Source organism: Somniosus microcephalus, chromosome 1 (assembly GCF_052327205.1).
Source record: "Somniosus microcephalus isolate GS21.2 chromosome 1, FLI_Smic_1.0, whole genome shotgun sequence".
Classification (NCBI taxonomy): Eukaryota; Metazoa; Chordata; class Chondrichthyes; order Squaliformes; family Somniosidae; genus Somniosus; species Somniosus microcephalus.
In genome coordinates this window covers 185,791,532-185,812,960 of record NC_140987.1, presented here as the reverse complement: position 1 = coordinate 185,812,960, position 21,429 = coordinate 185,791,532, and the positions used below count along the sequence as shown (strand labels likewise).

Below are 21,429 nucleotides of genomic sequence, written 5' to 3'. Positions count from 1 at the left end.
CAGATCGTGCGTCAAATCAGCGTTGCACACTCATTGACGTCACGATCCGCCTCATCTAAATATCTGCAGCGAGCGCAGGCAATGGCAGCGGTGCCGACTAGCCAAAGTGGCGGCTGTCGCAGGACCCGCCAGGAGTGGATGAAGCGAAGCGGCCGCCGTTTTTTCTTACAAACCGGCCTCAAGGCTCAGCACTAAATGCTCCATTTCATGGCCTTGTTCCTTTGTTGGGGAAACTCATTCTTTTGTTCCTTTATTGGGGACAAAAACATTTCAACTCTAGAGCAAAAGAACAGTACGGTGAAGGAATGACTGAGCGACATCGGGAGGTGGAAGTAGTTATTTCCTTTTTTCTTCCTGGCAGCTATTTCCGGAAAGAAGCATTTTTATGGGGGTTTCATTTATCCCTCGGAATGGCAGTCTGAAGTCGGTTTGAAGTTATTGTGCTGTCTGAATGTTTTATACTGTTACAGACACATTCACGTATTTTCCCTTTTCAGATCCTGATGGAGCTTATGTGTATTTTGAGTACTTTTCATGTGCTCAGGACGCCCCAATGCACTTTATAGACAGTTGTGTACTGTTGTAACGTAGGGAAATATGGCAGCCAGTTTGCGCACAGCGAATTCCCACAAATAGCAATGAGATAAATGACCAGATAATGACTTATAATGATTTTGGTTGAGGCATAAATGTTGACCAGAAAACTCCTTTGCTTTTGCCATGTGATCTTTTACATTCAATCTGAGAGGATAAATGGGATCTCAGTTTAACATCTCATCTGAGAGAGCATCTCTGATAGTTCAGCAGTCCCTCAGTACTTCACTGAAGTGTTAACCTAGACAATGTACTCAAGTTTCTGGAGTGGGGCTTGAACCCACGGATTTCTGACTCTGGTGAGAGCTAGCACTGAGCCAAGGCTGACCCTTGCATTTAGCAGTTATAATTTTTAAGTATTAACATGTTTAACCTTTTATCTGCAGTGATAACCAACAGATTTCCTAATTATTATTCAGTTAATTTACACAAAAAACACAGTAAAATGTACAGTTACCTTCAGAAATGGGTGACTGGCTGGAAATTAACATTGTTTTGCTTACTTTAATGTAGACCTTTTGTATTTGGCTGACTTCTTAAAGGGGGATGTTGTAATATAAATTAACAGGATCATAAATAACTACTTATTATTAAATCCTAGTGATTAGAAGAATTAGTAAATATAAATTTTTTATACACTGTATGGGTGAATATTACCTCATGCTGTCGAAGCAATGCCCCATTGAGCAGTGATTGTAAAAATTTGGCATGATGCACTGGGCTGTAGAAATGTTCTCCAACAATTAGATACATTTTTATAACACCTCTCCACAGATCCTTATTACGGTTTGAAAGTCCCACATCTGAAGTACCAGTTTCACGAGCCGAACTGATGCAGCTTATTGGAATGTGTCAAGCACTTCAAAAAAGACTGCAAAAATGCCAAACAGTAAGATGAAAGCCAAACAAAAGCTGAAGTGTTCTTAATTTCTTATTCGATCGCATGAGTAACAGCTGAAAGAATGTTTGTTTCACTAAAACAGTATTCTCAAATTTAGGATACTTTGAAGATGATGTTTAAACATCGTTCACCAATTTCTGGCCCTATATCAGTTGTATGAGTAGGTATGCACCTGGGCTGTGTACTGTGGTTGGTCATAATGACTTCCTTATTTAATTTCCTGTGGATGTTACATTTGATCATGTAATGATCTAAATATCGTTGTAAATTGATTACAAGTAAAGAATGCACAATGGATAACAAAACGAATACTAACATTATCGCACATGTGAGAAAGCCTTTGTAGCATTGTGGCCAAGAGGATGCTGTGAAGGTCAGTAACAGAGGGAAGGTAAAGTGTGGGACTATTATTGAATGGGGAATTGGGGTTGCGTTCACTGGCATAGATGTCGTTAAATTGTTGCATGAGAAATCAATTGAAATAAATTTTTAAAAAGTGAAACATGAACCTCTTGGTCACGAGTTTACTGATGCAGAAGAGTTCAATTAAATTTTTAACAACAACAGAATTCTTGGTGAGAATATGGTGTTAAATTTTCCTTAATTCTTGGCCTTTAAAAACAGACTTCAAAACTTTGTATTTTATCAGTTCCTAAACTAGAAAACATAATTTATAAAATGTATTGAAATGCAGCTTTGATTTTTTTCCTGAGATTCTTACAACTGTAGTACAATATAGTTTATTTTAAAAGTATTTACCACTTGTAATGTTTGACCGACCGGGAGGAGATTTAATGCATCTCATTGGAAGCAGTTTTCACTCCAGTTACATAGTCTGAGCTCTCCATAGTTACCATTTATCTCAGCAGCTGTTTACTGTATGGTTTATAGCTCACTGCCGCTTTCTCCTGGCTCTACGCGCTGTCAACGGCTGCATGCACGGACGTGCTTTGGAGAGGCTGGTAAGAGAAGCGGTGACATTCAAAATCGATAAGCATACGTCAATTCGGCATTACATGGTGATTGACGTCACACTCCTGGTAATTAAAACACTAGAGGCGAGCGCAGGCAATAGCAGTGCTGCCGACCTGCCCAATATGGCGTCCATCGCGTTCCACGCTGGACGTGGGTGGAAGTGAGGCAGCCGCCATTTTTTCTTCAAAACCGGCCTCAATGGCCGGAGTTAAAGCATCGAATTTCTAGGCCAGTATACTTACATGAATTTTTGCTGTTCTTGAAATGTCAAAACAACAAAGATGTTTTTTCTTCTGTGCTGACCCTCAACCTTAAACTAACCATGGGATCATTGTCATTAATTTCTTACATGGTTATTTGGTACCACAGAATCTTCTGACTAGGCTTATGCCCCTGGCTTCAGACTGACTGATGAACTTCAGAAGCTGCTGGCTGTGAACTTGCCCGTCTAATAGACTACAAAGCCTGTCCCTCTCACAGAAGTGATTCATACTTTCACCTCAGATTGGGCTGTCAATCAAACCTATTATTTTAAAAAGATCCCCAGGTTGTCAGTCACATGGGATGTTTAAATTAAATGGCTTAACCCCTTTCTGAGAAATCCATTGATCTGTTCCAACCACATTGATCAACCTGTGATTATAGGAAATACACATATGTTCAGAGAGCTCTCGGGGACACTTCTGGACAGAATGGTATTAATAGCTCTGGCACTCAACAGGCATTAGCATATTTAACTATCATTTGTTCCACAGGATTAACCTATGGACACATATTAATATCTTTAATATAATAAACCATAATACATATTCTTTGCAGCTTACATAAATAAATAACAAGCACTATCCAATTTAAAACCTGTGTGTGCTATGATCGACAATAAAAAAAATCCAATAACTAATTCTTGATAGATAAAAATGCTTAATTTTTGTCACTGACCTATTCAGAAAAGGAGGACGGATAAGCCGGGCAGTTATCAGCCAACTAATTTTACTTAAGTTGACAGTAAACTTCTGGAGGCCATGATAGGGGATGAAATTAGTAAACACTCAAAGACGTGGGGTGGGGGAGGGGAGTTTTCATTTTGGGTGTACATCAATTGGTCCAATCAATTTATGTGGTTAGGCCTCATTAACATTGTATAGGTGAGCTGTCAGTGTAAATTGTGCTCCTTGTAGGCTGCTTGCCAATTGGGAGGGCAGAAATCTGGTGGGGCATGTGCTACTTAAAGGCAGCCTGCAGCCCCCTAAAGAGGAGGTGCATTTTTCAATGGTGGTTAGTGGAGAGCGAGTTATTAAAGCAGGACGCATTAGGATACTGTCCAGAGCCCCACGATTGTCCGATGCATCTGTGCAGGTGCTTGTAACGTGAGTGAGCAACAGGAAGGAGGTCCTGTCAACTCCAGTGGGTGATAGGTTCCACTCGTAAAATTAGTCAACATTAATGGAAACAGGTGACGAAGCAAGTAAATGCTGCCAGCATTGTTCCAGAGGAAGAAATTCAATGGCCCAGAAATTCGGGTCTCCACGGGTGAGTATGCACGGGGTACTCACCCGTAGGCCGAATGGAAGTGCCGGTTTTCTGCATGCACTGCGCATGCGTGGGAAATCGGCACTTCCGATCCTCTGAACGAAGAGGTTCAGAGGTCGAACGCGCGCGCAGGGGAGGCTGCGCGTGCGCTTTGAACTTAGTTTTTTTTTTACAGGTTTTCCCGGGAGGGTAAGCCTGCATGATTTACACATTTAAAAAGCAGGTGTAAGGCCTGCTTTTTGCAAGGTAAGTGGTCAATTAATTAAAATTTAAAAAAAATTTCCACAGGTTTATTATTTTTAAATACTTTAAAGCAAGGTAAGTTTATTTTTAGCCCTGTTAGGATATAAAAAAAAAAATTTCAAAAATTTAAATAATTGTTTAAAATAGTTATTTAATGAAATTTATAGTTTATTTAAAAAGTGTGATTTAAAAAAAAATGTATTTGAAGGTTTACTGCTATTTTGGGGCCCGTAGTATTTATAAGTTTTGACAGGTCTTCCTGTCAATCTTATGAATGGGCTTTTCCCTCCTCCAATTGGCTGCCCATGGCTCACGTGATCCCAGGGGACGCATCGCACTAACTACGCCCCTGGGACATGCAAGCACAGCACGCCGGCAGCTGGGCCAGGCCCTGGAGCAGAATTCCACGGGGCCCTACAGCTCAACTGCCGGCGCGCAAGGTAAGTGCAGGTCGGGGGCTTGCACCCGCGGGAAGCCCCCGACCTGAATTTCTGGGCCAATGACTTTGCCAGAACTACCAAGTTAAGACTTCCTTTCACATCTCTCTTACTCCCTGTACAGCACTGAACCACCCTACTTTAGCCCCAAAACTATTCATCTTTGCCTCCCCACTTCCCCTGCCTCTTGTTCAATTATAATGGGACAATTCACTATACCGCTTTATGCTGGATTCACACGCTCAACACCAGCTACTGCCTTCACTACTATCCCTTTTACCAACACTTGCTGCAGCTTCCCCTCATACACATAATGCTACCTTGCCTCACACATCTTCAAAACTCTTCAACAGGGCACACATTATTCCACTGCTACTGTTCTTGCAGGAAAAGCTGGGACACAACAGATGGGACAGTACAACAACAGGATGAGGTCCTGCTACACTGTAAACTCCAATGGAAAATACAGCCATTGACAACACTGCCAGAGAGAGGGCAAGCAGCATTGGAGATGGCCAAGCATGCACAGCTGGGTGTTTGGGCAATTGCCCTTCCTTTTTCTACTTAACACACACACACTCTTCGCATGACAACCAGGCGCAACATTGCGCTGCCATTAATCTGCTACTGCTTATCCTTGCAATTACGTTCTAACCCTTGTCTCTCTATCCTTCCTCTAGATCCTTCAGACAATTTGCGTGCTGCAAGCAATGACGGGGAGAACCCTCCTGAAGAGGCACCATCACATGCTCTAACCCTTCCATGCACCAACACAAAAAATCACATCCCACTTGGTACAGATAGTGAGTTAGTGGGGTCTGCACTGAGTGATTCACTGAGCACTTCACTGAGCACAAGTAAGGAGGAGCAGGTGCAGGTGGAAAGGACAGCCCAGAAAGTGCCGATATGGTGGGCAAGCTCACAGCTTAGCTTAGCTGAAAGGGACAGAGATTCTGGCTTTAGAAGCCCAGCCATTAAAAGAAAGATGCTTTCTATGAACCAGCAATTGCTGAATGTATTGTACTGCCTGCCGGGGAGCTTCCACATGTTGAAGAGTGTGGAGCAGTCCATTCTCAACTTGTGGGGTTTGTGAACATGGCATTGATACTCTGCAGTCAGCCATGGGGTATGTGGCTACCTCCATGGAAACTACAGTTGGGCCTTGCTTGTAGATGTCTGTGGCACCAGTAGTAGCGTCTCTGAGGGATGCTCATACTGGGTCCATACAGGCTATGGACTCCATCATCTCCTCTGCCTTGGACAGGCAGGGAGACCGAATGGTTAGGGACTTCAATTGCATCACGGATATCCTATAGTCTGCTCTTCCTCAGATCATGGAATAAAAGGGACAGTCATGAAATAAAAGGGACAGGGGCAGCATGGATACGAAATTGGCTAAGTGACAGGAAACAGAGAGTAGTGGTGAACGGTGAACAGTTGTTTTTTAGACTGGAGGAAGGTATACAGTGGTGTTCCCCAGGGGTTGGTACTAGGACCACTGCTTTTCTTGATATATATTAATGACTTAGGGGGTTAAATTGGGTGTCTTTGCGCCTCCTGTAATGGGGAGCAACTGGCTTTGTGACCGGGTGCGGCACTGACATTGACTCCCCCCATATTCATGGGGAGTTTTGCGGCGCCACTACAGTGTTGCGCCCTGATCTTCTTTGCCCAGAGATCGTGATGTCATCGCCCCAGTAATGCCCTGACCCAAAATTGACTTCCGCCCCCTGCAGCAGCGCTGGTCGAAAACACTGACAGCTGCAGGAGGCGTGCATCGGGCGGCCGGCTGCTTCAGGGGTGATGATTAAAGGCGAGGTGGCCAAGGTGAGTGGAAAAAAAACTTACCTTTCCTGTTCTAGTTTTTTTCGTGGGTTCCTGCCCGCGATCTATCGGCTCGGCACTCTGCTTGAGATCGCGGCTGCCTTGGTGGTCCAGGAGGTACTTTTTAAATTGCAGAGCCTGCAGCAGTGGCCCTTCCCTTTAAGGGAGGGAAGGAGCCTTTGAACGCGGTAGCGCTGCATGGCCCAGTGTGCAGCGCTACTGAAGTCTTCGCCCCGCTCTCAGATGTTAGTGCCCTAAGAAGGAAGTGGAGTACTTGATTTCAGGCTCCACTTCCCTCTTGGGGCGCTAAAACTCAATTTCGCGGTTGCCGGCGCTAATTACCGCTTGGCGCTGAAGTTAGTGCCCAGGCGATGTTAGTGCCCCAAAATGGTCGATACCAAATTTTTCCCCCCTAGACTTGGGAGTACAGGGCACTATTTAAAAATTTGTGGATGACACAAAACTTGGAAATATAGTGAACAGTGAGGAGGATAGGGATAGGCTAAGAGGACATCGACAGGCTGGTGGAATGGGCGAACACATGGCAGATGAAGTTTAACGCAGAAAAGTGCAAAATTATACATTTTGGTAGGAAGAACGAGGCGAGGTAATATAAACTAAAGGGTACAATTCTAAAGCGGATGCAGGAACAGAGAGACCTGGGATATATGTGCACAAATCGTTGAAGGTGGCAGGGCAGGTTGAGAAAGCGGTTAAAATAGCAATACGGGATCCTGGGCTTCATAAATAGAGGTGTGGGGTCGATTTTAACTGAGCCGTGAGGCGGGCTTTGAGGTGTGCGGGGGGTTAAAATCACTAAAACTGGTGGGCGGGACCCCTCCCGACTGGTTCCCGACCCCGAGCCATTTTAACCCAGGCGTGTCTGATGGTCCCGAATCAGTCACACCTCCAACAGGCGGGATTGGTCTTTAAGGCCTTTAATCAGCAATAATTGGCCTTTATAATGCCATTTTAACAGGCCCTTGCATTTTTAACCCTTTTCCCACGTAAAACACGCTGGTGGGGATCACGCCTGTGAAACCTGGCATGTGCACTATTGGCTTGCTGACTATCAGCAGCAGGTCAACCATTAAAGAGGAGATTTGATCAGTCATCATTTGCAGGTGGCAGGACTTTGTTGTTTTAGGCCTGGGGCAACTTTTACCAGGCTTAACCAACCTGTGGAAAGTTGGAGCCTCACACACATATCTCCAGTGTGAACTCCTGGGAAACCCCTCTCGCCACCCTCACTCAGCGCTCCCTCAGCGGAGGTATATGCCAGAAGCATGGGAGCCATTTTTCTCCTTCCCTTCTTGGCATTTGAGGAGCTCGAGCACCAGGCGCGGCAGCAGCAGAACCAGGAACAACAGCAGCACCAGCAACAGCAGCAGCAGCAGGAGCGATAGGCTGCTGCTCACCCACCTGAGGCAGCACAGGCCAGAAGGGGCCAGCACATGAAAGCCCGTCGGCGCAGGAGAAACCCTCCAAACAGGGTCTACAGACACAGGGTCAGCTACCTTAACATGACTGAGCAGCAGTGCCAAAGGCGGCTCCGACTTTCGCAACAGGTAGTGACTGACATCTGCGCAATGATACAGCAAGATCTGCTGCCCAGAGGACCAGGTGGAAACTCCTTACCAGTGGCCATCAAAGTCACCACTGCACTCAACTTTTTTGCCTCAGGCTCATTCCAGGGATCATCAGTAGACATCAGCGGCATCTCCCAGGTGGCCGCACACACTTGCATCACGCAGGTAACCGATGCCCTCTTTGCCCTCGCGCACAATCACATCCATTTCACCAGGGATCGCGCAAATGTGACGGCGCGAGCGGTTGGCTTAGCTCATCTGGCAGACTTTCCAAAGGTGCAGGGCGTCATTGACTGCACACATGTGGCCCCTAGGGCACCCCAACCCAAGCCAGGTATTTTTGTCAACCGCAAGGGCTTCCACTCCCTTAACGTTCAGCTGATGTGTGACCACAAGAAAGAGATTTTGCATGTTTGTGCCATGTACCCTGGCAATTGCCATGACTCCTTCATACTGTGTCAGTCTAGTGTGCCTCCGCTATTCAGGCCACCAGACACACTTCACGGATGGCTACTTGGAGACAAGGGCTATCCCCTGAAGACGTGGCTAATGACGCCGTTGAGGAGGCCAGCCAACAAAGCTGAGGAGTGCTACAACTCCAGCCACATTTCCACCAGATCCATAATTGAGCAAACCATTGGCTTGCTGAAGATGCGCTTCAGATGCCTGGATAGATCAGGTGGAGCCCTACAGTACTCAGCAGCCAGGGTCGCCAGAATCATTGTGGTTTGCTGTGCACTCCACAACATGGCACAACATCGTGGCTTGCAGATTCCTGAGGACCAAGTGGCTCCTCACATACCCTCCTCAGATGATGATGAGGAGGAGGAGGGCGAAAACGAGCATCCTGCAGAGGCCCATCAACCAGCGGCAGCATTACGTGAGAACACTGCTGCCCGGGATGCAAGGAACGCACTCATCCTGGCCAGATTTGCTTAGCCTTGTAAATCAAGCTCTTTTGCCTTGCAGCTTCTTACCTGAGCATCCTAGCTATTTGACCAGCATCCTGACAACTGCAAGTAATCCTAAGCCCTCAATGTGAAAGCCCCATTTGCGAAATGACACACGCCAGAACTGCAACAGTTGCCATCAGAATTTTTATGCACAACAACCAACTGATGGCATTTTTACAATATACACAACATTTCACCCAAGTGATTACCCTTGTGACTACTTGTGCTTTATTTTCCTCTTACGCGTGCTCCTACGTAGTGGTTCCCCTGTGGCTTCAGCAGATGTCGAGGCCCCTTGCTCACTTTCCTGCTGCTCCTGTCTTGACACTTTTGGCGGGCGTCCTCTGGGGTGGCGAGCCTGTGAGGGCTCGTTAGCAGCCTACGGCTGTGCAGGGGTTGAGACGTCTATCTCACTTGGGTGTGGACTTTGGCGGGGCTCTGACCAAGAGCTCTGTAGTGGCATGGAAGTGTGAGCGCTTGGAGAGGAACCCCCACTTCCTTTGAGGCCTGCCACCAACCTCCCTCTCATTGGTCAGCTCCCCCTCCGCGCCTGCAAGTGGCTTAAGAGTACCTTGCTGCACATCAGGGGGGCCATGGGGACCTGTATCTGCAATGACAGTCCTACTCAGAAGGACTTCCATGAAGGTTTGGTTTCTCTGTTCAATAGATGCCCATCGCTCCTCAAGAGATGTCATTCTATTCTGAACACTCACCATGTTTTCCATACCCTGGCGACTAACCTCCTCCATGGCCGCAGCCCTCCTCTCCTCTACCGTAGCCAGCCTTACCACGGAGGCAGCAATCATTTCCATGTAGGTAGCCATGTCTCCTGTGTTGATGCGTTCATGCGCCACTGACTCCACAAAGGCTCTGCTCATGTTCGCTATGGACTCCTCCATTCGCTCCACACTCGCAGCGACCCTGGAGACAAAACCTGCCAGAGACTCCTGCATCTGTGCATGGAGTTCCACCACCTCTGATCTTATGGATGGACCCAGAGGCAGAGGGTCAACATGCAGCTGAGCCAAGCTGGCAAAGTCCTGCGCCCTCCGATGAGGACTCTCCACTGCTGTCCCTGTCTCCACAATCTGCTGATGCTCACTTGTGAGCTGTGATACACCAGGTGACAATACTACTCTATGTCCCGAAGGTCCCCTCGAGGTGTGAGTGTCTGCGCTGGTGCTGGGTGCGCTTATTTCTGCTGACGCTGCGCCCTCAGAGGTTGCAGATTCCTCTGAGGAGTCTGGCTGCTCAGGCTCTTCCTCCCGCACAGTGGGGACGGGGGCTCTCGATGGTCCTGTGGGGGAGTCAAGGAAAAAGTTAGAGGTGTGATGCCAAGGTTACATGCACTTTGCATTTTGCTGATGATCATAAGTCCATATGATGTTCCACCGGGTGTCCCTTACTATGTATATACATTATTCCCTTTAACTTACCTTTGTATGTACATAACTTACCTGTTTGGGCCGTTGCCCCTTTAAGAATGCGACGTAACGCACTGACTTCACGTCGCACGTTGCGTAACACACCGAGATGCGAGCCGACCCAGCTCGGCCTTACACTCTCCCGACGGTCGCCGGCACAACTCGGCCTCCTGCTCCTGCGGTGGCCACCGACCTGGTTCGGCCTCCCGCGCCCGCGATGGCATCCGGTTCGGCCGCCCGCTCTCGCGACTTCGGCGGAAATGGCCAGCCACAGCTATGCGCTAATGCAACGGCGCAGGTCACGTGACCGCCAAGCGCAGGCAAACGCGCTAACGTCACGACGCGGTCACGTGACCACCTAAGTGCGGGAAAACGCGACCAAGCGTGATGACGTCATCACGCTCTCCACAGGACTGCGGAGTCAGTCCTCGTGGCATCCCCGCTGGGGAAAGACCTACTTCACAGTGCTCCTGCATCCAGCCGCCTTACCTGCTGTATTTCGTCTGTTCTTGTAAATAAACAACTTCTAGATTGTTCTCCTGAAGTCGAACTCGATTATTTAGTAGCCATTCATCTGATACCTACCTAGGTGAACACGAACTGCTACAATGTAACTTCGGAATCATTATCAGCGACTCATGCAATGTCAATGAGAGAGATGGAAAACTATTCTGTCACCAGCTTGCGGGGATGCACCTGTCTGTCCTTCCCCAACTTCCGCATCTGTATCAGTCCCGACAATCTCCAGGACGGTTTCCTCCCAGGGGGTGAGCTGGGCTAATGAGGGTGGCCCTCCTCCTGTCCTGGCTTGCTCTCTCCTGTTGTGAGCTCTCTTCTCCTGCAATGAGGGAGACAAGTGGAGGTTGAGTGAGAATGAAGGAGTGAGTGTAGAGATTGCATAGCATAGATACTTAGAAGGAGACAAAGATGGAGTGAGGTTGCAGGACCAAGGGCCCTCCCTGTCTGTTGTCAGTTGTGTTCAAAGCATCAGAGTGAGAGGGAGTGTGAGGGCTGCATGGTCGAATAGTTAGGTGAATGTGAGCATAGAGAGAGAGGGAATGGCTAAGGGTGCATGGATGTGAGTGTCAAGTGGGATGTGGAGGAAGAGATTGCTAAAGCGGAGTGCTGGTGAGGAAAGGCAATGGGGATCAGACTGAGGGTGATGGAAACTTCATACTTACTTTTCCAGTGCGATGAAGGTCATGGAATCTTTTCCTGCACTGCATCCAAGTGTGCCATGTGAGCCCCAAGGAGTTGACTTCCCCAGCCACCTGTAGCCACACAGCCTTGGTCTGACTGGGAGGCCTCTTCCTCCCTGAAGAAGGGAACAGGACCTCCCTGTGGGCCCTGATGTGCCTCAATAATTCCGAGACTCGAAGTTAGCAGAACAAAAACAAGGCTTTTATTAACTTAGAAAGTAACACGTAAGAGAGAGAGATGTCTTCCTTCTGGAGACTGAGGCCAGACTGAAGCTAGCTTACAAACGGGGCCAGGTATGGGCGGAGCCCTACACACAGCACATTCCAGCACATTCCAGTATACAATACAGCACATTCCAGTACACAATACAATGAGGTCTGGGGGAAGGGAAATGACACTGAAACCGATCTCAGTCACAGGCAGCGGTGAATGGAATATTTCATCACATTCACCCCTTCTATAGATTTAGTCTGTTCGGGGGTTTGATAGTCCTCTGCGACCGACGTGGCTGTTCCGGTGCCGCGGGTGTTGGCTGGGTGTCCCCGGTAGCCTCCTGGGTCTCTGCCGGGGGTGCCGCCAGGGTTGTTGGAGGGGTAGTTGGTGGGGGTGCCGTTGGTCGGTGTTCTTCCGGGGGTGATGAAAGAGTAGTGGGTGGGTAAGAGTTGCTGTGATCGTCGTTGCCGCTATTGCCGTGGTTGTTGTCGATGCCGGCTGGGGCGACGTCTTTTATGGACATGGTGTCCTCCCTTCCGTCGGCGTGCCGGACATATGCGTATTGGGGGTTGGCGTGGAGTAGGTGTACTGGCTCCACGAGAGGGTCCGTCTTGTGGCCCCTCACATGCCTTCGCACGAGTACCGGACCTGGGGTGGAGAGCCATGACGGCATGGATACGCCTGAGGTGGATTTCCGGGGAAAGACAAACATTCGTTCATGAGGCGTGGTATTAGTGGCCGTACACAATAGCGACCGTATCGAATGGAGCACATCCGAGAGGACTTCCTGCCAGCGGGAGATAGGGAGGCCCTTGGTCCTTAGAGCTAGAGTGACTGCTTTCCATACTGTCCCGTTCTCTCGCTCCACTTGGCCGTTACCCCGGGGGTTGTAGCTGGTGGTACGGCTCGTGGCGATCCCCTTGGACAGCATGTACTGGCGTAGCTCTTCACTCATGAAGGACGCCCCCCTATCCGTATGGATGTAGCTCGGCATACCGAACAGGCAGAACAGGCTGTTGAGGCATTTAATGACCGTGGCGCTGGTCATGTCTGGGCAGGGGAAGGCGAATGGGAACCGGGAGTATTCGTCCACAATGTTCAGGAAGTAAACATTGCGGTCGACGGACGGGAGGGGGCCCTTGAAATCTAAGCTGAGCCGCTCAAAGGGCCGTGTAGCTTTGATTAAGTGGGCTCTATCTGGGCGGTAGAACCGAGGCTTGCACTCAGCGCAAGTGCGGCAGTTCCTGGTCAGGGACCGAACTTCCTCAATCGAGTAGGGTAAGTTACGGGACTTTATGAAGTGGAACAGCCGCGTGACCCCTGGGTGGCAGAGGTCGTTGTGGAGGGTCTGTAGCCGATCCCCGGTGGCGCTGGCACACATCCCTCGTGAGAGGGCGTCAGGGGATTCGTTAAGGGCCCCTGGCCGGTAAATGATGTCGTACTCGAAGGTGGAGAGCTCGCTCCGCCACCTAAGAATCTTATCATTTTTAATCTTCCCCCTCTGTTTATTATTGAACATAAACGCTACTGACCGCTGGTCGGTAAGTAGGGTGAAGCGTTTGCCGGCTAGGTAGTGGCGCCAGTGGCGCACTGCCTCCACGATGGCTTGGGCCTCCTTATCCACGGAGGAGTGTCTGATCTCGGGCCCTTGGAGGGTCCTCGAGAAGAAAGCTACGGGCCGCCCCGCCTGGTTGAGGGTGGCCGCCAAGGCGAAGTCAGACGCATCACTTTCCACTTGAAATGGAGTGTTCTCGTCCACTGCCTGTAGCGTGGCCCGCTCAATATCCTGCTTAATGCTTTTGAAGGCGGCGTGGGCCTCAGCAGAGAGCGGGAAAGAGGATGCTTTCAAGAGGGGGCGGGCTTTGTCGGAGTAGTTGGGGACCCATTGGGAATAATAAGAAAATAACCCCAGGCACCTTTTCAGGGCTTTGGGAGTGTTGGGCAGGGGCAGCTCCCGTAGGGGGCGCAATCGGTCGGGGTCTGGCCCGATTTCCCCATTCTCCACCACGCTGCCTAGTATGCAGAGGCGCGTGGTGTTGTAAACGCACTTGTCCTCGTTGTAGGTGAGGTTGAGTTTTTGTGCGGTTTTCAGGAACCTCTCGAGGTTCGAGTCGTGATCCTGCTGGTTGTGACCGCAGATGGTGACGTTGTCGAGGTAGGGGAAGGTTGCCTGCAAGTGGTGGTCATCGACCATGCGGTCCATCTCCCTCTGGAAGACCGAGACCCCATTCGTCACCCCAAAGGGGACTCTGAGGAATTGGTAGAGGCGTCCGTTCGCCTCGAAGGCGGTGTACGGGCGGTCCTCTGGTCTGATAGGGAGCTGGTGGTACGCTGACTTGAGGTCGATGGTGGAGAACACCCGGTATTGGGCGATTTGGTTCACCATTTCTGATATGCGGGGTAGCGGGTAGGCGTCTAGTAGGGTGTACCTGTTGATCGTTTGACTATAGTCGATCACCATCCGTTTCTTCTCGCTACCCCTTACCACTACCACTTGGGCGCGCCACGGGCTGTTGCTGCGTTCAATAATGCGCTCTTTCAGGAGCCTGTCTACCTCGGTCGCGATAAACCGCCTGTCCTCCAAGCTGTACCTCCTGCTTTTGGTCGCTATTGGCCGGCAGTTAGGGGTAAGGTTCGCGAATAGCGAAGGCGGCTTTACCTTCAGGGTAGCCAGACCGCACACTGTGAGGGGCGGCTGGGACCCACCATACTTGAGCGTGATGCTTTGGTGGTTGCACTGGAAATCCAGGCCCAAGATCACGCTCGCACATAGGTTCTTCATGATTAATACTTTAAAATTATCATATACAGTTCCGTTAACGCACAATTGTACCGTGCAGTAACCCAGAATGGTCGATGTCTGGGTTTTATCAGCCATAGAGATGGTACCCTGAGTAGGGACCACCTTTAGGGAGAGTTGTTGTGCCAGTTCTGGGTGGATAAAGCTCTCCGTGCTTCCACTGTCAATTAAGCATTTAACCCGGCACCCGTTTACCTCGATGTTCACCATTGATCTGGATAGCGGGTGCGGCCTGGTCTGGTCCACTGTGACCGATGCCACTGTAGGGCCCTGATCGATACAAGATGGCGTCCACGCTATCTGCTCACAAGATGGCGGACCCCACGAGGTCGGGCAAGATGGCGTCCAAGATGGCCGCTCCCACGGCGCACACGCGGCGGTGGCGGGTTTTCCGGCGGTTGGTTTTCCGGCGGGGTTCCCTCTGCACACCTTCCCGAAGTGCCCCTTCTTACCGCACTTAAAGCAGGTGGTGCCTTTCGCCGGGCACAGGTTTCTGGTGTGCTTTGGCTGCCCGCAGAAGTAGCAGTTGGGTCCCTGACGCGTCGCGGCTGTCGTAGAGCTTCTGGGGGGGAGAGCGGGGCCCAGCCGGTGTCGGGCTGTCGGGCGGGGAAGATGCCTTCCAAGATGGCGGCGCCCTCGGTGCACACGTGGCGGCGTGGACAGCGCGGGCTGAAGAGTAGGCGTCCGAGTTTCTCTGGGCCACATCCAGGGATCGCGCGGAGACCGCAGCCTGTTTCAGGTCCAACCCCGTTTTTTCCAGCAGTCTTTGCCGGATGTAAGTGGAGCTGAGGCCTGTGATGAAGGCATCGCGAACAAGCTCGTCAGTGTACACAGCGGCTTTTACATCTCGGCACTTGCAGTCTTTGCCAAGCATTTTCAGGGTGCTTAGGAACTCCTCCACCGATTCCCCAGGTCGCTGTGCGCGGGTAGCGAGCAGGTGCCTAGCATACACCTCATTCGTAGGCTGCTGGTAATGCGCCTTTAAGATGTCGCAGGCGGCCAGGTACGTCTCGGCGTCTTGGATGAGGGGGTAAACCCGGTGGCTTACCCAATTCCGCAGAATTCCGAGTCTCATCCTCGCAGCGTCCGTAGCGTCTTTGACGGCTGCGGAATTGTCCAGGAAGAATTCCATACACTCAAACCAGTGTCCGAAGCGTGCTGATGCGTCCGGAGCATGTTGATCCAAATCCAAACGTTCGGGTTTCAGGAGTTGATCCATAGTGTTGAAAAATAAGTTAATAAAATTGATGTGCCTCAATAATTCCGAGACTCGAAGTTAGCAGAACAAAAACAAGGCTTTTATTAACTTAGAAAGTAACACGTAAGAGAGAGAGATGTCTTCCTTCTGGAGACTGAGGCCAGACTGAAGCTAGCTTACAAACGGGGCCAGGTATGGGCGGAGCCCTACACACAGCACATTCCAGTATACAATACAGCACATTCCAGTACACAATACAATGAGGTCTGGGGGAAGGGAAATGACACTGAAACTGATCTCAGTCACAGGCAGTGGTGAATGGAATATTTCATCACAGGCCCTAGCCCCATCTAACAATGTCTGCAGTGATGCCTCATCAAATTTAGGCACAGCTCTTGCCCTCCCGCTGGCCATTGTTCCTGCAGGCTCCTGTGCCATCATAAGGGGAAAGCCTGGAAGCCTGCAGAGGAAGCAAGGCTTGCTGTGGACCTTAAATGCAGCAGCAATGATGACGTCATCGGAGGGGACTTGCAGTCATGAAAAACCCATTTGCAAAGGCTTCCCACACGTTGGAAATCAATTGGCCAATTGATTTAAAATTGCATCAATCTCACACGTCCATTTAGATTTGTGTGGGAATCACGAAATTCGGGGAACCTGACAATTGCCCGCACCTGAGTTAAAATCGACCCCTGAGCGTACAAAAGCAAGGAAGTTATGATGAACCTTTATATAACACTGGTTCGGCCACAACTGAAGTATTGTGTCCAATTCTGGGCACCATACTTTAGGAAGGATGTGAAGGCTTTAGAGAGGGTGCAGAAAAGATTTACAAGAATGGTTCCAGGGATGAGGGACTTCAGTTACGTGGATAGACTGGAGAAGCTGGGGTTGTTCTCCTTAGAGCAGAGAAGATTGAGAGGAGATATGATAGAGGTGTTCAAAATCATGAGGGGTCTGGACAGAGTAGTTAGAGAGAAACTGTTCCCATTGGCGGAAGGGTCGAGAACCAGAGGACACAGATTTAAGGTGATTGGCAGAAGATCCAAAGGCGACATGAGGAAAAACCTTTTTACGCAGCGACTGTTTAGGATCTGGAATGCACTGCCTGAAAGGGAGGTGGAGGCAGACTCAATTGTGGCTTTCAAATGGGAATTGGATAAGTATCTGAAGGAAAAAAATTTGCAGGCCTACGGGGAAAGGGCGGTGGAGTGGGACTAGTGCTCTTGCAGAGAGCTGGCATGGGCTCGACGGGCCGAATGGCCTTCTACTGTGGTGTAACCATTCTATGATTCTATGATTCAGTGCTAATCTGCACCTTACTAATAGGAGCAGTAGTGCAATGGGAATAGAACATGTTGGCACGTCTGGACCCTAGTGACCCTATTAATGCCCAAAATTCCAAGGTTCCTGCTCCACCAGAAGTGCAGTGGACAAGACTTCCAGCCACTGAACTGAAAATGGCATTAATCCAATCCCAAATTCCAGGACAGGGTCATTCCAATATTCAGGAAAGGTGGTTCATGCCTCTAAAGGTACTACCCATGGAAAATTAGAGCAGCACCCTACAATTGGAGAACATTGGGGGTTGATTGAAGTGGGAGGTTGGTCGGAGCGCAGCAGCAAGGTGGGAGGGAATGATCCTGGGGGGGAGGGGGAGATATTGAGTGGGGGAACAGATCGTGGGGGGGGGGGAGATATTGAGTGGGGGAACAGATCGCGGTGGGGGGAGATATTGAGTGGGGGAACAGATCGCGGGGGGAGATATTGAGTGGGGGAACAGATCGCGGAGGGAGATATTGAGTGGGTGAACAGATCACGGGGGGAGATATTGAGTGAGGGAACAGATCGCGGTGGGGGGAGATATTGAGTGGGGGAACAGATCGCGGGGGGAGATATTGAGCGGGGGAACAGATCGCGGGGGGAGATATTGAGTGGGGGAACAGATCGCGGAGGGAGATATTGAGTGGGGGAACAGATCGTGGTGGGGGGAGATATTGAGTGAGGGAACAGATCGCGGTGGGGGGAGATATTGAGTGGGGGAACAGATCGTGGTGGGGGGAGATATTGAGTGGGGGAACAGATCGTGGTGGGGGGAGATATTGAGTGGGGGAACAGATCGTGGTGGGGGGAGATATTGAGTGGGGGAACAGATCACGGGGGGCTGTCGGCAGATTCCTGGCCCACAAGCCGTGCTGGAAAAGCACTTACCTGCTGGGTCTGGCTGCTTCCGCCTCCCTTCAGCTGCTGGGTTTCCTGAGCCCTGGGAAACCCGATCTGCAGCTGTTAAATTTAAAGGGCTCCCAAAATCTGATGAACGATGTCTCATTTAAATATTATAATTATTGTCCTAATAATCTCCAGAGCGAGTTATTTGGCCAACCCTAAATCCGCCACGGTTAAATCGGAAGTAGACGCTTTGAAATCCCCCATACCCTCTCACGCCCGTCGTGGGTGGGTTAGAATTACCCCCAATGTTTCAGATTAGTTTTGAATTTACTCCCTTTCAAGTGCAGGCTGTGTCCTCTGGTTTTACTGTATTGGACAAAGTGAAACAGATTGTCATGGTCTACATTATATAGTCCCTTTAGAATCCTAAAATCAGCAATCATATCACCTCTCAACCTGTTATTTACCAGTGAGAATGTGTTTAATTTACATAATCGCTCCTCATAACCCAATTATCCTGGTTGCCCTCTTCTGTATCCTTTCAATACCTGCAATATCCTTTTTGTACTGCGGTGTCCAGACTGTGTACAGTATTCTAAGTGTGGTTTATTGTCAATCAGATCCCACAGATCTTTCATTTTCCATATGTTATTTTCTTTCAATTTAACTTAGTCCCATCCTGGAATTACTGTCCCCGTGTGAAGCCCTATGCATTTCTCTATATTGAATTTCATCTGCCATCTGTCTGCTCAACTTCAAAGTATATTCAAATCCTTCTGTAGCTTATCCTGTTTGGCTTTATAGTCTACCACCTTCATTAGCTTTGTATCACATGCAAATTTATCCACTATGCTTGTAACTCCTAACTCGAAATATTTCTGAAAATATTAAACAAAAAAGGTCTGAAAACAGACTCCTGTAGGACCCCACTGGTCATGCTCTCCCAGGCTGATGACAACCCCTGTAACATCACCCTCTGAGTTCTATCGGCCAACCAATGACTTACCCATTATAAAATATTTCCACTGATTCCTGCTTTCTTTATTTTCAGTTCCAGTCTTTACAGAGAAACTGTATCAACGGCCTTACTGAAATGCACCATATCCACTGCCATACACCATCCTTTGTTACACTTTCAAAGAAAATCAGTAAATTAGATTGGTAAGACCTCCCCTTCATTAATTCATATTGGCTACCTTTTATGATTTTATTTCTATCCAGATACTCCATGATCTTATCTTTAATAAAGGTTTCCATAACTTTACCCATAATTGACATCAAATTCACTGGGCTGTACTTTCTTGTGAGTTTTAAAACTATTAAGTACTGTGGCCTAAAAATTCGATATGGCCCGCAAATGGGCGGTGCCATCGTAGGGCGAGACTTGTGCACGCCAATAAAAAGATCACAGGCAGCACCGTTATTTTGGTGCTGCCTGCTGATTTGAATGATTGCAGTGCACAGCCGAGCGACCAACGCGCTGCTTCAGGCTGTGCGCTCAGCAGGAGGCCCAATGTAGCGTGGCCGTAACGTCCCTGGAGTGAGGCTGCCTTTTCTTAAAGCATAGCTTTCATTTTAGAAAGCAGTCTCGAGCACTTAAAGGGGTTCTGACTTCTGAAAGAAAGAAAGACTTGCATTAATATAACACCTTTCAAGACCACTGGATGTCCCAAAGCGCTTTACAGAGGTACGTTTTGAAGTATAGTCACTGTTGTAATGTAGGAATTTTTTTTTAAATCATTCAAAAACAGGCAGTCTCTAACCCTTAGATCTCAACTGCCTTCTGAAAAAACCCCCATTAAAAATCATTCCAAACTAGGCAGACTTCAGCTCTTAAAGCTCAACTGCCTTCTGAACATAAAAAATGGTAAAAGTGCTTCAGCACTAACACAAGTGGCTCAACAGGCCCAGGAAAGGATACCCAGGGCCTCGCACGCAGCACTTCAGCTTTGTGCAGGGGGTCAAAAGTGGAAGTGAAGTCCTCTACCCATAGGGGGCCATGAGGCCCTCCAGAAAGAAGGATGTGGGACCAGATCGCTGAGACCATCACTAACAATAGTGTTCACCCCAAGACCTGGCTCCAGTGCCCAAAGAAATTGAATGACCTCAGGCCAGTAGTAAAGGTCAATGAATGCACCTTCAAAAGCCGTCTCCTACCAACTGCACCGCTAGCCTCACACTCTGCTCAATGCACGATCCCCCGAACCCCCCCACCATCTCTCACCTACCAACAATCTCTACCAAACATGAGGCACACTAAATAACAACAGAAATTGCTGGAAAAACTCAGCAGGTCAGGCAACATCCGTGGAGAGAAATTTGAGTGGACGTTTCGGGTCGAAACCCTTCTTCAAAACTGGAAAGAAAGTAAAATAGATCGAAGGTAGGGCTGCAATCGAACAAAAGAAGTAAAAGAGACAATAAAAGGTATTTGAAAGCAGACGAGATGGTAATAGGCCAGTGGAGACAAAAGACAGCTGAGATTAGGTGTGAAGTGTGCTGGCAGGATAGGAGACAGCTGCCAGGTGGGAGAGAGAAACAAAAGGAAAGGGGGGGGGGGGAAAGGAAGACCCAAAACAAAGGGGTGGAAAAAATTATAAGTAAAAAAGTAATAATAATTCAACTTTATTGTCATTGTACAACGCACAAGTACATGAACAACGAAATGTGATCTTGCAAGCTCCCATGAGTCCAGTACAAATAACATTAACATTAAATGTAAATAGCACCGTCCTGGGAGAAGCAAAGCCGCTGCGTCTGTGCGCGCCGCCATTCCATTTCCACCATTCCTCCTGTCCGACAATCTTCAGCCCAACGCCCGGGCCTGCTTACCAGCCGCCCCTCCCGGGAGCTCTTTCCGTGACCTTCTCACCAACCACCCCTCCTCGGGGCTCCTTCTGTGACCTTCTGTACCTGGTCTTCCCTGATGGTCACCCCTCCAGGTACTAACCAGGCCTGGCTCTAACGTAGCTTCCAAGCCTTAGCCAGTGACCCTGTCCCTAGTCCCAGGAACAGGCCGAGGTTATGAGCTAAAATTGTTGAACTCAATATTTAGTCTGGAAGGCTGCAAAGTGCCTAATCGGAAGATGAGGTGCTGTCCCTCGGGTTTACGTTGAGCTTCCGTGGAACAATACAAGAGGCCAAGGACGGTGAGGTCCGAGTGGGAATGGAGCGGTGAATTAAAATGACAGGCGACCGGAAGCTCGGGGTCACCCTTACGGACTGAACAGAGGTGTTCCGCAAAGCAGTCACCCAATCTGCGTTTGGTCTCCCCAATGTAGAGGAGACTGCATCGTGAGCAGCGAATACAGTATACTAGATTGCAAGAAGTACAAGTAAATCGCTGTTTCACCTGGAAGGGGTGTTGGGGCCCTGGACA

The 21,429-nt window shown here is 49.1% G+C and overlaps 1 pseudogene; it reads left to right on the top strand.

The window, feature by feature from the left end:
* LOC147124502 (uncharacterized) overlaps positions 1-21,429 on the top strand; it is a 453,926-nt pseudogene that overhangs the window by 73,961 nt on the left and 358,536 nt on the right.